The sequence below is a fragment of the Bos taurus genome, chromosome 5 (genome assembly GCF_002263795.3).
Source record: "Bos taurus isolate L1 Dominette 01449 registration number 42190680 breed Hereford chromosome 5, ARS-UCD2.0, whole genome shotgun sequence".
NCBI classification, from domain to species: domain Eukaryota; kingdom Metazoa; phylum Chordata; class Mammalia; order Artiodactyla; family Bovidae; genus Bos; species Bos taurus.
The window spans coordinates 85,182,771-85,195,983 of NC_037332.1; the positions used below are offsets into that span (position 1 = coordinate 85,182,771).

The 13,213-nt window shown below is 42.1% G+C and overlaps 1 pseudogene; it reads right to left on the reverse strand.

The window, feature by feature from the left end:
- Positions 1-8,215: 8,215 nt before the first annotated feature.
- Positions 8,216-9,513, reverse strand: LOC100295631 (heterogeneous nuclear ribonucleoprotein A1-like; annotated as a pseudogene).
- Between the last annotated feature and the right edge of the window lie 3,700 nt (positions 9,514-13,213).

Below are 13,213 nucleotides of genomic sequence, written 5' to 3' on the forward strand. Positions count from 1 at the left end.
TGGGAGATCCCACGGACAGAGGAGCCTGGCAGGCTACAGTCCAGGAGGTTGCAAAGAGCTGGACACGACTTAGCGTGCATGCATTATGTATAAGTACCGTATAGGTGGTAGGTATATTGGTTCTGTTTCTCTATAGAACCCTGACTAGTACAATAATAAGCAATATTCTTAACACTCATGGTTCCCTCTTCTAGAGAAGAAAATCATGTACTATTCAGTAAGTCCCCTACATATGAACCTTCAAGTTGCAGTCTTTCACAGATGTGAATGTGCATTCCATCAACATCAGGTCAGGGGTGAGTGAAGTTGCCACTTGCCCTCCATCTCCTATTGCTGATGACCCTTCAGCTCTACCGTCTCCCATCTCCTCTCCCTGCTCCAGTCAGTAACTCTTCTTGCCTGTTCACTTGATGCCAGCCCCTCTAAGCCAGCTGTTGTACTATACTACTCTACCTTTCAAGGTATTGCACTGTAATGTTAAAAATGTTTTCTTTCTTTTTTGTGTGTTTTTCTTTTATGTATTACTTATGTGAAGAGTATTATAAACCTATTACAGTACAGTACTAGAAAGCCAGTGGTGTTAGTTGGGTACTAGCTAAGAGTCGGACACGACTGAGCAACTTCACTTTCACTTTTCATGCATTGGAGAAGGAAATGGCAACCCACTCCAGTGTTCTTGCCTGGAGAATCCCAGGGACAGGGGAGCCTGGTGGGCTGCCGTCTATGGGGTCACACAGAGTCTGACACGACTGAAGTGACTTAGCAGCAGCAGCAGGCTAACTTTGTTGAACAAATTGAACTTAAAAACGAGCTCTTGGAATGAAACCTGTTTGTATATAGGGGACTTACTGTATTATTTTCTTTTGACTCAAGTATCTAACCTAAGGCATGCTTAGCTTTCAGAAAATTGTTCATTGCATAAAGAACTGGCAATAGTTTTTTAAGAATTTCAGGACTAGTTATGTTATACAACCTAAACTGACTAAATGAAGACAAACATCACCAATGATATCTTAGGCATCAGTGAGGAAACAATTTTTTTAGTGGTGGGTCATTAAATACCCCATAAAATACTGTTACCTTAGTGTTTTTGACCTGAATCAATGCCCTGAGAATACAGTGTGGCCAAAAGTAGATGGTAAGAACTCCCTTTTTGGTATAATTAAGTGATGGGGTTATTTTTTCAGGTAAACAACCACCCTGATGATAAAAATCAGTTTCACAGATTCACTAGGCTATGATGAACATCACGGAGTCACCTGGACCCTGCTGACCTTACACAGCATGACAACCAGCTTCAACCCCATACTTACTGATGCTTCCACTACCACGCTCAATTTAGGAATCATCTTGGTAGTCGTTTGGGCTTTTATTTACCAAGACAGGTAGGAATATACCCCATATATTAAAGCTATATTTTGCAAGACAGTCTTTGTAAATTCCTGAGTAAAGAGAATCAGTGATTCTGCTTCTCCAGTAAGATTTGACAAGGCAATCTAAAAGGCAATAAGAAGCTGGATGACGTTAAGTGACGGGGACAGAGAACTTCTAAAAGAACTCCTCACCAGTTTGGTTTTTCATATAGGAAAAGGTAATTTCATGTTTCCTATGAAAAGAAACAATATTTTTCTTGGCCTGGCTTTTGTCGTAATCGCGAGGTAAATGTTTGCATTTTCTGCAAGAGTTTTCCCCCACCCTAGTTCAATGCAACCTCTCTTTAATGTCAGTAATTCTCCTGACTCAATTCAACAATTATTCTTCTTGCTAGTCACTGATTTTTTTTTAATTTACTTATTTTTTTATTCACTTAGTTTTTATCATTTATTTATTTGGCTGCACCAGGTCTTTAGTTGGGGCATGTAAACTCTTAGTTGCAGCATGTGGGGTCTAGTTCCCTGATCAGGGATGGAACCTGGGTCCCCTGCACTGGGAGCTCAGAGTCTTAGCCACCTGGACCCCAGGGAAGTCCTGTAATTACTGATTTGAATGGCTACTATTCAGTTGAGTATATGAAGGCCACAGACAGCTCTGCTCTCAACCCTCCCCTTTCATGTAGGTGATCATGAGAACTTACTTGTGTCAAAGTTCCCACTCCCACTCGACCAGTAACTCTTCAAAGAATTGCATCTTCCTCATTCTCTTATCTTCCCAGAGCAAAATTCTTTAATCATAAAAGTAGTGGGTCTTAAACATTCTATGTAGTGTTCAGCATCTAGGAGGTATACCATATGTGGCAGCTCCCACTTTTTCTTGAAACACCACTTACCTCCAAGCATTGAAGACGTCTCATCTAATTTTCTGTTCAGTTCAGTCGCTCAGTGGCGTCCGACTCTTTGCAACCCCATGGACTGCAGCACGCCACACTTCCCTGTCCATTACCAACTCCCAGGGCTTGCTCAAACTCATGTCCATCGAGTTGGTGATGCCATCCAACCATCTCATCCTCTGTTGCCCCCTTCTCCTCCTGCCTTCAATCTTTCCCAGCAGCAGGGTCTTTTCAAATGTTGGTTCTTCTCATCAAGTGGCCAAAGTACTGGAGCTTCAACTTCAGCAACAGTCCTTCCAATGAATATTCAGCACTGATTTCCTTTAGGATTGACTGGTTTGATCTCCTTGCAGTCCAAGGGACTCTCAAGAATCTTCTCCAACATCACAGTTCAAAAGCATCAATTAATTTAATTTCATCTAATTCGTGAGTTAATTGGAAACAGGTCTCAAAGTGCATTTAACATCTGAAATTCAGGGGCATGAAATTAGCTTTGCTGTCCTAATCCTAGCATCTGGTGTCTCTTGGATGACCCCCTGGATCCAACTGTGCTTTTTCCCTAACCCTCAACATGCATGTCCACTCTTCCCGATTGACTGGATTTCTACACTGGTACAGTTCTTTGTGGGAGTCATTGTGCTCACAGCCACAGCCCATCTGACTGAGGTTCAGCCACCTTCTTAAGCCTGTACATTGTCTCTTCCAATCGAGACATAGATGGATCCATTTTCCATCCAGATTGATACCTTTGGAACAAAATCACTGCCTCTTGCTCCATTATGATTGTTGCTGGACCCCCTCAACCAGACTGTAATCATTCATTCTGAAAACGACGTTGATGAGATCTGAGTTTGCCATAACCCATGGACAAGATAATTCCAAATAAGCCTTACTTCCCCATCAGGTGGCATCTTGCCTGGCATTGCTTTTGTCTACCAGCTTGCTCTTGATCTCAACTCACAAAAGTTTCTTCTTGGCCCAAAGAGACATGAGCCTTTAGCACTGAAACTCACCCTAGTTTCCAGTTGTTTGGATTAATTTATTATTTTCAGGGAGTGTCTTTTAAAATCTAAAACAGTAACTGTTGGATGAGTTTAGAGCTTATGTAAAACCTAGGCCAGCACCGTGGGCATCTCCTAGGCACTTGCTAGAAATGCAGAATCTGGGACTTTCCTGGTAGTCCAGTGGTAAGACGCCACACTTCCACTGCAGTGGGCACGGGTTCATCCCTGGTTGGTGAACTAAGATCCCACATATGACTCATAGTGTGGCCAAAAAAAGAAAGAAAGCAGAATCTCAGGCCCATCCCCTTGAAATGCAGAATCTCAGATCTTGTTGCTGTTGTTCAGTCGCTCAGTCGTGTCCAGCTCTTTGTGACCCCATGGACTGCAGCATGCCAGGTTTCCCTGTCCTTTGCTGTCTCCTGGAGTTTGCTCAAACTCATGTTCATTGAGTCAGTGATGTCATCCAACCATCTCATTCTCTGTCTACTGAATCAGAATCTGCATTTTAACCTGATAATTCATTTGCTTGTTCACATTTGAAAGTGGTGATCAAAACATTTCTCAGTAAACATCAAATAGAGGTGCATACTACTGAGAAACTACTGTGGGGTTAGAAAAAGATTTCGTTTGTTTAGGTTATTTTTTAAAATATTTGCTGTTGGTTTTATATAGATATTCTTTATTTTGTTTATATTGTATCTCTTTCTTCCCTCTGATATTATTATTTGTTTGTTGGCCATATCACACCACTTGTGGGATCTTAGTTTCCCCACCAGGGATTGAACCTAAGCCCTCAGCAGTTAAAGCCCAGAGTCCTAACCACCGGACCATCAGGGAGTTTCCGGAGAAAGATTCATGTGAAAGGCATGATCAGTTATATTAACAAAGGCATTTGTTCTGGAGTTGAAGTGATTTTGTATCACTGTGCTCCAGCTAGTCTTGAGTCTGCTTGAAACCCAACATGTGCAGGTTTGATTGTGAAATTGATGCACTTTCTGAGTTGTTCATTCCTTCTAAGTTTTCTCCTGGCACTTCCTTTCTGTCTCAGCCTCATGAAAGAAAGTTATCATGGTGGTCTCCATAAAAATTACCACACAGGAAACAAAAGGAGACTTAATTACTGGATTCCCACACACTATTTATTCTTTATATTAGAGCCATCAGAGAGCCTCTGGGCTTATATGCACAATTAAAGAGATAAACAAGATAAACAAGATTCTCAGCCAAGTTGCAGCTGTTCTGAAGTTTCTTGTAACACTAACCTGATTAAGTTCTTCCTTTTATATCAAAGTAAGTTCTCTGCCAGTGACAGTTGGTTGTCTGATAACCTGAGGAACTCAAGTATTCTTGGGGGGCAGTGGAGATGCAGTGCTGACCCCAAGTGATCCCAATGAGTTTTCCTTCCCCAGCTCTGAGGGTGGTAGGTTTTCAGAACCAGAGACTAGGGTGCTGGGAGGCAAAGTCAGTTGGGTTGGGCTCCTACCAGAAACGTGTTCCTTGCTCTACTGTGCATGTGTTAGTCACTCAGTCATGTCCCACTCTTTGCGACCTCATAGACTGTAGCCTGCCAGGCTTTTCTGTCGATGGGATTATCCAGGCAAGAATACTGGAGTGGGTTGCCATTGCCTTCTCCAGGGGATCTTCCCGACCCAGGGATTGAACCTGGGTCTCCCTCACGGCAGGCAGATTCTTTACCATGTGAGCCACCTGGGAAACCCTACTGTGGACCAAAAGGGTCCATTGTCATCCTTGTTTAAAATACTTTCTCTAGTTTGCCATTAAATAACAAACCTACTTCTAACTTCCAGACAGTAGTTGTGTCACTAAAATGAAATTTGGTGTCAACAGTGATTAAAAAGGAAATCCCAGGCAGTTGTAGTGCAATTCTTGGACAATAGCCTGAAGTCAGGAGTTCTTGGCTTGAAGCTCTGACCCCCTGCTTCCTCCACTAGCTCCGCCAACTGGTCCCATGACTGTGAACAGACTAACTGCTCTAAAAAGAAGGGCTTTCTTTAGTCAATTGTTTAAATCTCTTCTCTAAGTTTCTTCAAGTCTGAGAAATCTCTCATTAGTAGACTCAGTCTTTCCCATAGCCCTTTCCATCTGTCCCCTCTCCTTTAATTTTTCTACTTTAAGAGCTAACTTGCTTAAAGATTACTCTTAGGACACAGTCAGGAGGCAATCATCTGGACTTCCCTGATGGTCCTGTGGTTAAGACTCCACCTGCCAATGCAGGGGACATGGGTTTGATCCCTGGTCTGGGAAGATTCCACCTGCTGTAGGTAAACTAAGCCTGTCTGTGTGACACAGCTACTGAAGCTCACATATCCTAGAGCCCATACTCTGCAACAAGAGAAGACACTACAATGGGAAGCCCACACAAGGCAACGAGAGAAAGTGTTAGGCATAGCAACGAAGAGCCAGTGTAGCCAAAAATAAAATAATGATAATAAATAAATAAAAACTTTTAAAAAGAGAAAGCAATTATCTACTTTTAAAAAGAGAAATATTAAGAAATATATACAAAAATCCAAAACATTATAAAGATTAATACCTTTATCACCTATGTACTCATCTCACAATATTAATAAATAAAATGTTGCCATGAAATTTTAGTCCTTGAGAATTCCCCGGTAGGTCAGTGGTTAAAACTCCATGCCTCCAATGCAGGGGATGTAGATTTGATCCCTGGTTGGGGAGCTAAGATGCCACATGCCCTAAAAAAAAAGTTTAGTTCTCTTGATATCCTAATATCCTCTCATCTATTGCCATTCCTTCTCTACACCTAGGAAGTAACCTCTCTCCAAAATAGTCTTTTAGTCTTTAATGTAAATTTAAGTCATAGTGTTATATGCAAGGGATTTAGGCCTTATATTTCTAATAATAAATAGATTACAAATATGTTTAGCAGAATGTTGGGCAGATGGAACAAGATGCTAGGAGCAGAATATCCATCCCCATGGAAAGAGCTGGCTCTAGAATCATAATAAATTTACATTGTGACCTATGTGTGTCAACAAAAGGACTTTCCTTATTGCTGGTACTTTACATACCTGCTGCTGCTGCTGCTAAGTCGCTTCAGTTGTGTCCGACTCTGTGCGACCCCATAGACGGCAGCCCATCAGGCTCCCCCATCCCTGGGATTCTCCAGGCAAGAACACTGGAGTGGGGTGCCATTGCCTTCTCTGACTTTACATACCTAGAGCTCTCTAAATAGTACTAATTCTAACTTTTCTATTCCATTTTGTAATCACTTCCCTTCTTGTTCATTAGCTTTCTCTTTGGAAAATGAATATGGAAGAATATGCGAACAGTATATCAGAGAGACAATGACTACTTAAAGTTCCATTGGTTCAACAATGAACTTGTTTAATTTAGAACAAATATCAGTAATTATGTCAGTCTGAGCTGACAGTCACCTATAACAATGCTTGGAGTTACTAAACTTTTGCTCTGCCCACAATGTTTCCAAGATAATCTTTGCCTTTTCCTTGCCAACCATCTTCCAGCCAAACTGGTCACCTTTAAGGATTCTCAAAAATATTCAAATCTCTCTCTCTCTCCTTCCTCTTCTCAGATGATGACCTTGTCTAGAGCAGCTCCTCACTCCTCTTACCTCATCTCAGCTCTCTCTTAGTTTTACTCTAAGCATGCATCACAACTACAATTTTACTGTCTCCTCCTTTAAATTATAAGCACTATGTGGGCAGACACATTTTCTGTCTTCTTTATCAACTGCTTACCATAGTTTTTAGCAATAGGAGGGATTCAATTGTGTTTCAAAAGGAAAAATGTAAGAAAGAAGAAAGAAAGAAACAAAGAAAGAAAGGAGGAAGGGAGAAAGAGAAAGAAGGAGAAAAGGAAGTAAGGGGACAGAGAGCAGAGAGAGAGGAGAGAAAGGAAAGAAGGCAGAGAGTTCTCACTTTTTTTTTTTCAGTTCAGTTCAGTTCAGTCGCTTGGTCGTCTCTGACTCTTTGCGACCCCATGAATCACAGCACGCCAGGCCTCCCTGTCCATCACCAACTCCCGGAGTTCACCCAGACTCACGTCCATTGAGTCAGTGATGCCATCCAGTCATCTCATCCTCTGTCATCCCCTTCTCCTCCTGCCCCCAATCCCTCCCAGCATCAGAGTCTTTTCCAATGAGTCAACTCTTCACATGAGGTGGCCAAAGTACTGGAGTTTCAGCTTTCGCATCATTCCTTCCAAAGAAATCCCAGGGCTGATCTCCTTCAGAATGGACTGGTTGCATCTCCTTGGAGTCCAAGGGACTCTCAAGAGTCTTCTCCAACACCACAGTTCAAAAGCATCAATTCTTCGGTGCTCAGAGGGTATTAAATCTTTTATTGATTACCCATGATAATGGATGATACAGAAGCTTAATTCCCATCTATAACTTTATCTGGTACCATAATTCAATTTAGATATATTGCATACATATCTACTCAATTTAGATATATTGCCAACAATCATTAATGACCAAACAAAAAAAACAGAAACTCCATGACTTTTCATGGGTGACCCTTCTAACAATGAACTCCAGGTCACAACACATAACTGTCAGTTCAACTACACCAAGGTTCTGAAGACAGCAGCTTCTCCATCAAAGCAGGTTGTAAATAAGTTTCAAATGGAAACTGGCATTACTCTGAAGGAATTCTAACTTCACACTGGGGGTAATTTACCAAAATGGCCTCAGAGTAGACTAACTTTACACAACACATTGAAAAAATGTGAAAAAAATACACATTGATTCAGATTATTAGATTTAGCAATCAACAGCATGGGTGCAAAAAAAAAAAAAAGCCCTGCATTGAAACCCTTTGTTGGAATGCTTTACACTTTCCACAGAACAGAAACTAAAATAAGCTGTTATACAATTAGTCACAAGTATAGTCCTTAAGTTTTTAGCCCATACACATGAGTATTGTCTAAAACATGTCTTCTTTGTAGCAGGTAGGCCCTGTCACCACTCTGTGTGGCTGAGTTCACAAATCTGTTGTAATCTGTAGCTTCCCTGTCCCTTGTCTGACTTTCCTCTCCTGCTAAGCTTTGTTTCCTGGCAGTAATTAAAACCTCTGCCACTGCCATGGCTACTGCTGCTGCTGGAACCACCATGGCCATCTTGGTTTCAAGATGTGGCAGAGTACTGGCCTCAACCACCACAAGGGCCTGAACTTCGTCCTCCGAAGTTTCCTCCTGTCATGGGTCCAAAATTTGAAGACTGATAGTTGTAATTGCCAAAATCATTGATTCTGCCACCTCGAACGCTGCTTCCATCATCACCAAATCCATTATAGCTGTCCCCACTGCCACCACATCCATCATCATCACGGCTGCCACCAAAGCCACCTTCACCACTGAAGTTTCCGCCATGACCAAAGTTGTCATTCCCACTGAAACCACCTTGACAACCACCACCAAAGTTTCCAGAATCTCTTTCACCTCTTTGGCCGGATGAAACACTAGCCATCTCTTGCTTGGATGGGGCTTTCCTTACTTCACAGTTGTGGCCATTCACTTTGGCTGGATGAAACACTAGCCATCTCTTGCTTGGATGGGGCCTTCCTTACTTCACAGTTGTGGCCATTCACTTTGGCTGGATGAAACACTAGCCATCTCTTGCTTGGATGGGGCTTTCCTTACTTCACAGTTGTGGCCATTCACTTTGGCTGGATGAAACACTAGCCATCTCTTGCTTGGATGGGGCCTTCCTTACTTCACAGTTGTGGCCATTCACAGGGTGGAGTTTCTGAATGACAGTCTTGTCTATGGCATCACGGTATCAAAGGTCGCAAAAACAAGGCCTCTCTTTTTGCCACTGTCTCAATCAGTCATGATTTCAAACACTTCAGTTTCCCCATACGGTTCAAAATAATCTCTCAGGTAATGTTCTTCAGTGTCTTCTTTAGTGCCACCCATAAAAATTTTTTTTCACAGTTAAGTGGGCACCAGGTCTTTGAGAATCTTCTCTTGAGACGGCCGTTGGGCTCCACAACTCTTCCGTCACCTTGCGTGGCCTCGCCTTCATGACCGCATCCACCTTCCCCACCGTGGTACACGTGACAAGCCCGAAGCTTCTGGAGTGCTTGGTGTTTGAAGCCCTCATCACCACACAGTCTGTGAGCATTCCCCATTGCTCAAAATGGCTCCTCAGGCTCTCATCGGTTGTTTCAAAGCTCAGATGTCTGACGGAGAGTTTTGTAGCTGTTTGAGTTCTTTGGGAAACTCTGACTTTGACATGACAGCAGTGGAGGTGGGGAGACTTCAGCAATGCTTCTCACTTTTTAAATATATGAATCTTGTGCCTTTTCTTTTAAGTAATTCATGGAAATATCCCTTATCTGTGGTTTCAAGTCATTGCCACAATGATTTCTATTGCACGGTAAATTGGGAATTTCATTACATTATTGGTTTGAAAGAGAATCTTGACATTTTCAAGTCCTTTAAAAAAACTTAAATCACCTGCACTAGCAGCATCTTTGGAAAGCTATTGTAGATTTAAAAAAAAAAAGCTTTTAACTTTGAGATAATTACAGATTCACATGCAGTTGTAAGAAATAACTCACAGGAACCCTGTATATCCTTTGCACAGTTGCCCCCAGTAGCAACATCTTGCATTACTATAGTGCATGCGTGCTTAGTCACTTCAGTCGTGTCTGACTCTTTGCGACCCTATTAGCCCACCAGGCTCCTCTGTCCAAAGGATTGTCTACGCAAGAATGCTGGAGTGGGTTGCCATGCCCTCCTCCAGAGGATCTTCCCCACCCAAGATCAAACCCACATCTCTTTACATCTCCTTCTTTGACAGGAGGGATCTTTACTCCTAGCACCACCTGGAAAGCCCAGTACTATAGTACAACATCACCACCAGGAAAGCTATTGTTTTTAACAAAGTGACAAGTTCACCCCGTGCCTCCCACACCGCGACTTCCAATTCTTTGTTCATTCTCCATATCTCACAAAAGGGCTGGAGATAGTTTATCTAAAGGACAAATATAATACCATTGTTTTACAATTAATTACAATGGAGGAAACAAGGTTAAAAGCAGATAAGAAAATAGGTTAACTCTTGGGGCTAATTCAAAGCTTATAACCTAGTTCTCTGCAGAGTCCACAGATTCTAATTAATTTCCAACTGGAAACATGCCAACTTGTCAATGGAAGACAGCTTTTCTTAGTTCCTAAAACAATAGAAAGTTCTCATAAGGGACAACTAAGTATGCTTATAAGAGATACAGTTTTTATCAACTTCCTTGAATTATAGCAAATGTGACAACAAGTTGGGGACCACAAAGCTAACTTATTAGTTAAATAGCTTTCTCTCACAAGACACTAGATCTTATCATAAACCTTCAGGGTACACTTTCATAGAGTCACACACTCAATGCTAAATTCTCAAACCACAGTGTATCATTAAACTCCTGAGTCAGTCACAGGGAATAGGCAGCATGGTAATAATTACTCACAAATATTCTGATTTTCCTCCTTCTGGGTCCTTGTTAAGATTGCAATTTCCTGTCCCCTTAAAGTTAAGTATGGCTGGTGACTTGACTTCAGCCCATAAAATATGAGTGGAAGTGGTATGTGCCACTTCCAAGTAGAAGGATTTAATTGGTGGTACCAACTGCACATTTCTTTCTCCTGCTTCAGAGGTGGTAAATAAGTATTAGTTGCTCAATTGTGCCCGACTCTTCAAGACCCCATGAACTGCAGCCCACCAGGCTCCTCTGTCCATGGGATTTTCCAGGCAAGGATACTGGAGTGGGTTGCCATTTCCTTCTCCAGGGGGTCTTCCCAACCCAGGGATTGAACCCGGGTCTCCTGCACTGCAAGCAGATTCTTTACTGACTGAGCTACAAGGGAAGCCTCAGAGATGGTGGGATCATGAATTAGCATGAAGTCTCTATCATCCTGGGACCCGGGAGACTAAATGAAGTGGAGACTCTGCTGACCCATGCTGGACACATTTCATGAAGAAAAATAAACCTGGATGGAGTCATGGAGATTTGAGGGTTGTTCATTATCATAGGTTATTGGAGAAGGAAATGGCAACCCACTCCAGTGTTCTTGCCTGGAGAATCCCAGGGACGGGAGAGCCTGGTGGGCTACCGTCTGTGGGGTCGTGCAGAGTTGGACACGACTGAAGTGACTTAGCAGCAGCAGCAGCATTATCATAGGTTAACTTGATAGCCATCCTGGTTGTTATAGGAAATAGAAGTCACTTAAAATATATTTATTTGATTGTTCTCTCAAGTCAGGTTCCTTTTCTTGAGGTTAACTATGCCCATTTCCTTCCATGGATGAGTGAGGAAAAGGCTGATTGCAATATTAAATGGATCTCTCTGCCAATTTAGCTGTAAGTATGATCTGCTTCTCATTTGCTCTGAAAACAATCTGTCCATAACACTCTACATAAAAATGACTCTAACAACATACTGAAACTTCAGGAACATCTCATGACTAGTCCCCTGCTACTGCTAAGTCGTTTCAGTCGTGTCTGACTCTGTGCAACCTCATAGACGGCAGCCTACCAGGCTCCCCCATCCCTGGGATTCTCCAGGCAAGAACACTGGAGTGGGTTGCCATTTCCTTCTCCAATGCATGAAAGTAAAAAGTGAAAGTGAAGTCGCTCAGTCGTGTCCAACTCCTAGCGACCCCATGGACTGCAGCCTACCAGGCTCCTCCATCCATGGGATTTGCCAGGCAAGACTACTGGAGTGGGGTGCCATTGCCTTCTCTGGACTAGTCCCCTAAGAACTAGTAAAGGAGAAGAATTGATCGTTAAAACCTGAACCTAGAGGGTCAAATGACAAAGTGAGATGGGAGAGGACTTCCCCGGTGGTCAAGAGATTCAGACTCTAAGCTCCCAATGCAGGCGGCCCAGGTTCAATACCTGGTCAGGGAGCTAGATCCCACATGTCACAACAAAAAATCCTGCATGCTGCAATGAAGATGGAAGATTACCGCATGCCGCAATTAAAAGCCAGTACAGCCAAATAAACAAATATTTTTTACGGACTTCCATGGTGATCCAGTGGTTAAGACTCTGAGTTTCCAATGTAGGGAGTGTGGGTTTGATCCCTGGTCAGGGAACTAAGATCCGACATGTCATATGGTGCAGCCAAAAATTTTTAAAAATTGAAAAAAAAATACTTTTAAAAAAGTGAGATGGGACGAAGTTGGCTGTTTGTTTTTGATACCTTTGTTATCTGCCATTGCTGTGACTGCTTCCTGCCCTTCATCCTTACAGGCTATGCTCACTCTTTGCTGATGAAAGGAAGAGGGAAGGGGTACTCACACAAAGCATTTTTAATAACTTGTTAATTGGATGAAATGGCAATTAAGGTGCCTAAGGGCTCTACGCATATTCATAGATTGTCTTCAAAGGGTACAATTACCAAAGCCAATGAAAAAGATTATGAATTAATATTGGATTGTGATTTGGGGTGGAGGAGGGTGAGGTATGTTCAGTTATCTTCCTCCAAATAGCTGCTAAGATTAATCTGTGTCTCAGGTTTTATATGATAATGTGTAGAGGTACAGTTTGCCTGGAGCACAGCGTGTTTGTCAAAGGAACAAATTCCACAGTGGGTAGTCATTGGCCATCCTCCTGATTGGTGGATGTACAGTATTCTAGAGGTACAAAGTGGATTCCCCACTCAATATAAAAGCTTATATAATATTTTCCATGATATCCATGTCTAGTATTATTTCCATCAGAAATAAGTATTTCTTCTTGTGGTAAAGATTAAATATAATATCCCCTTTGTGAATTTCCACAGGAACATAAAAACAGTATTTTTGAGAATAGGAGCAGCATTTTCTTTTGTAGCTGCCAAAAAGTGTATGGAAAAGAGATTTTGGCATACCATGTTGAAGTCCTTTCTCTGCCTTGAAGAACATCTTGACAGTTAAGATTGAATGTTCAAGTGACAATGCA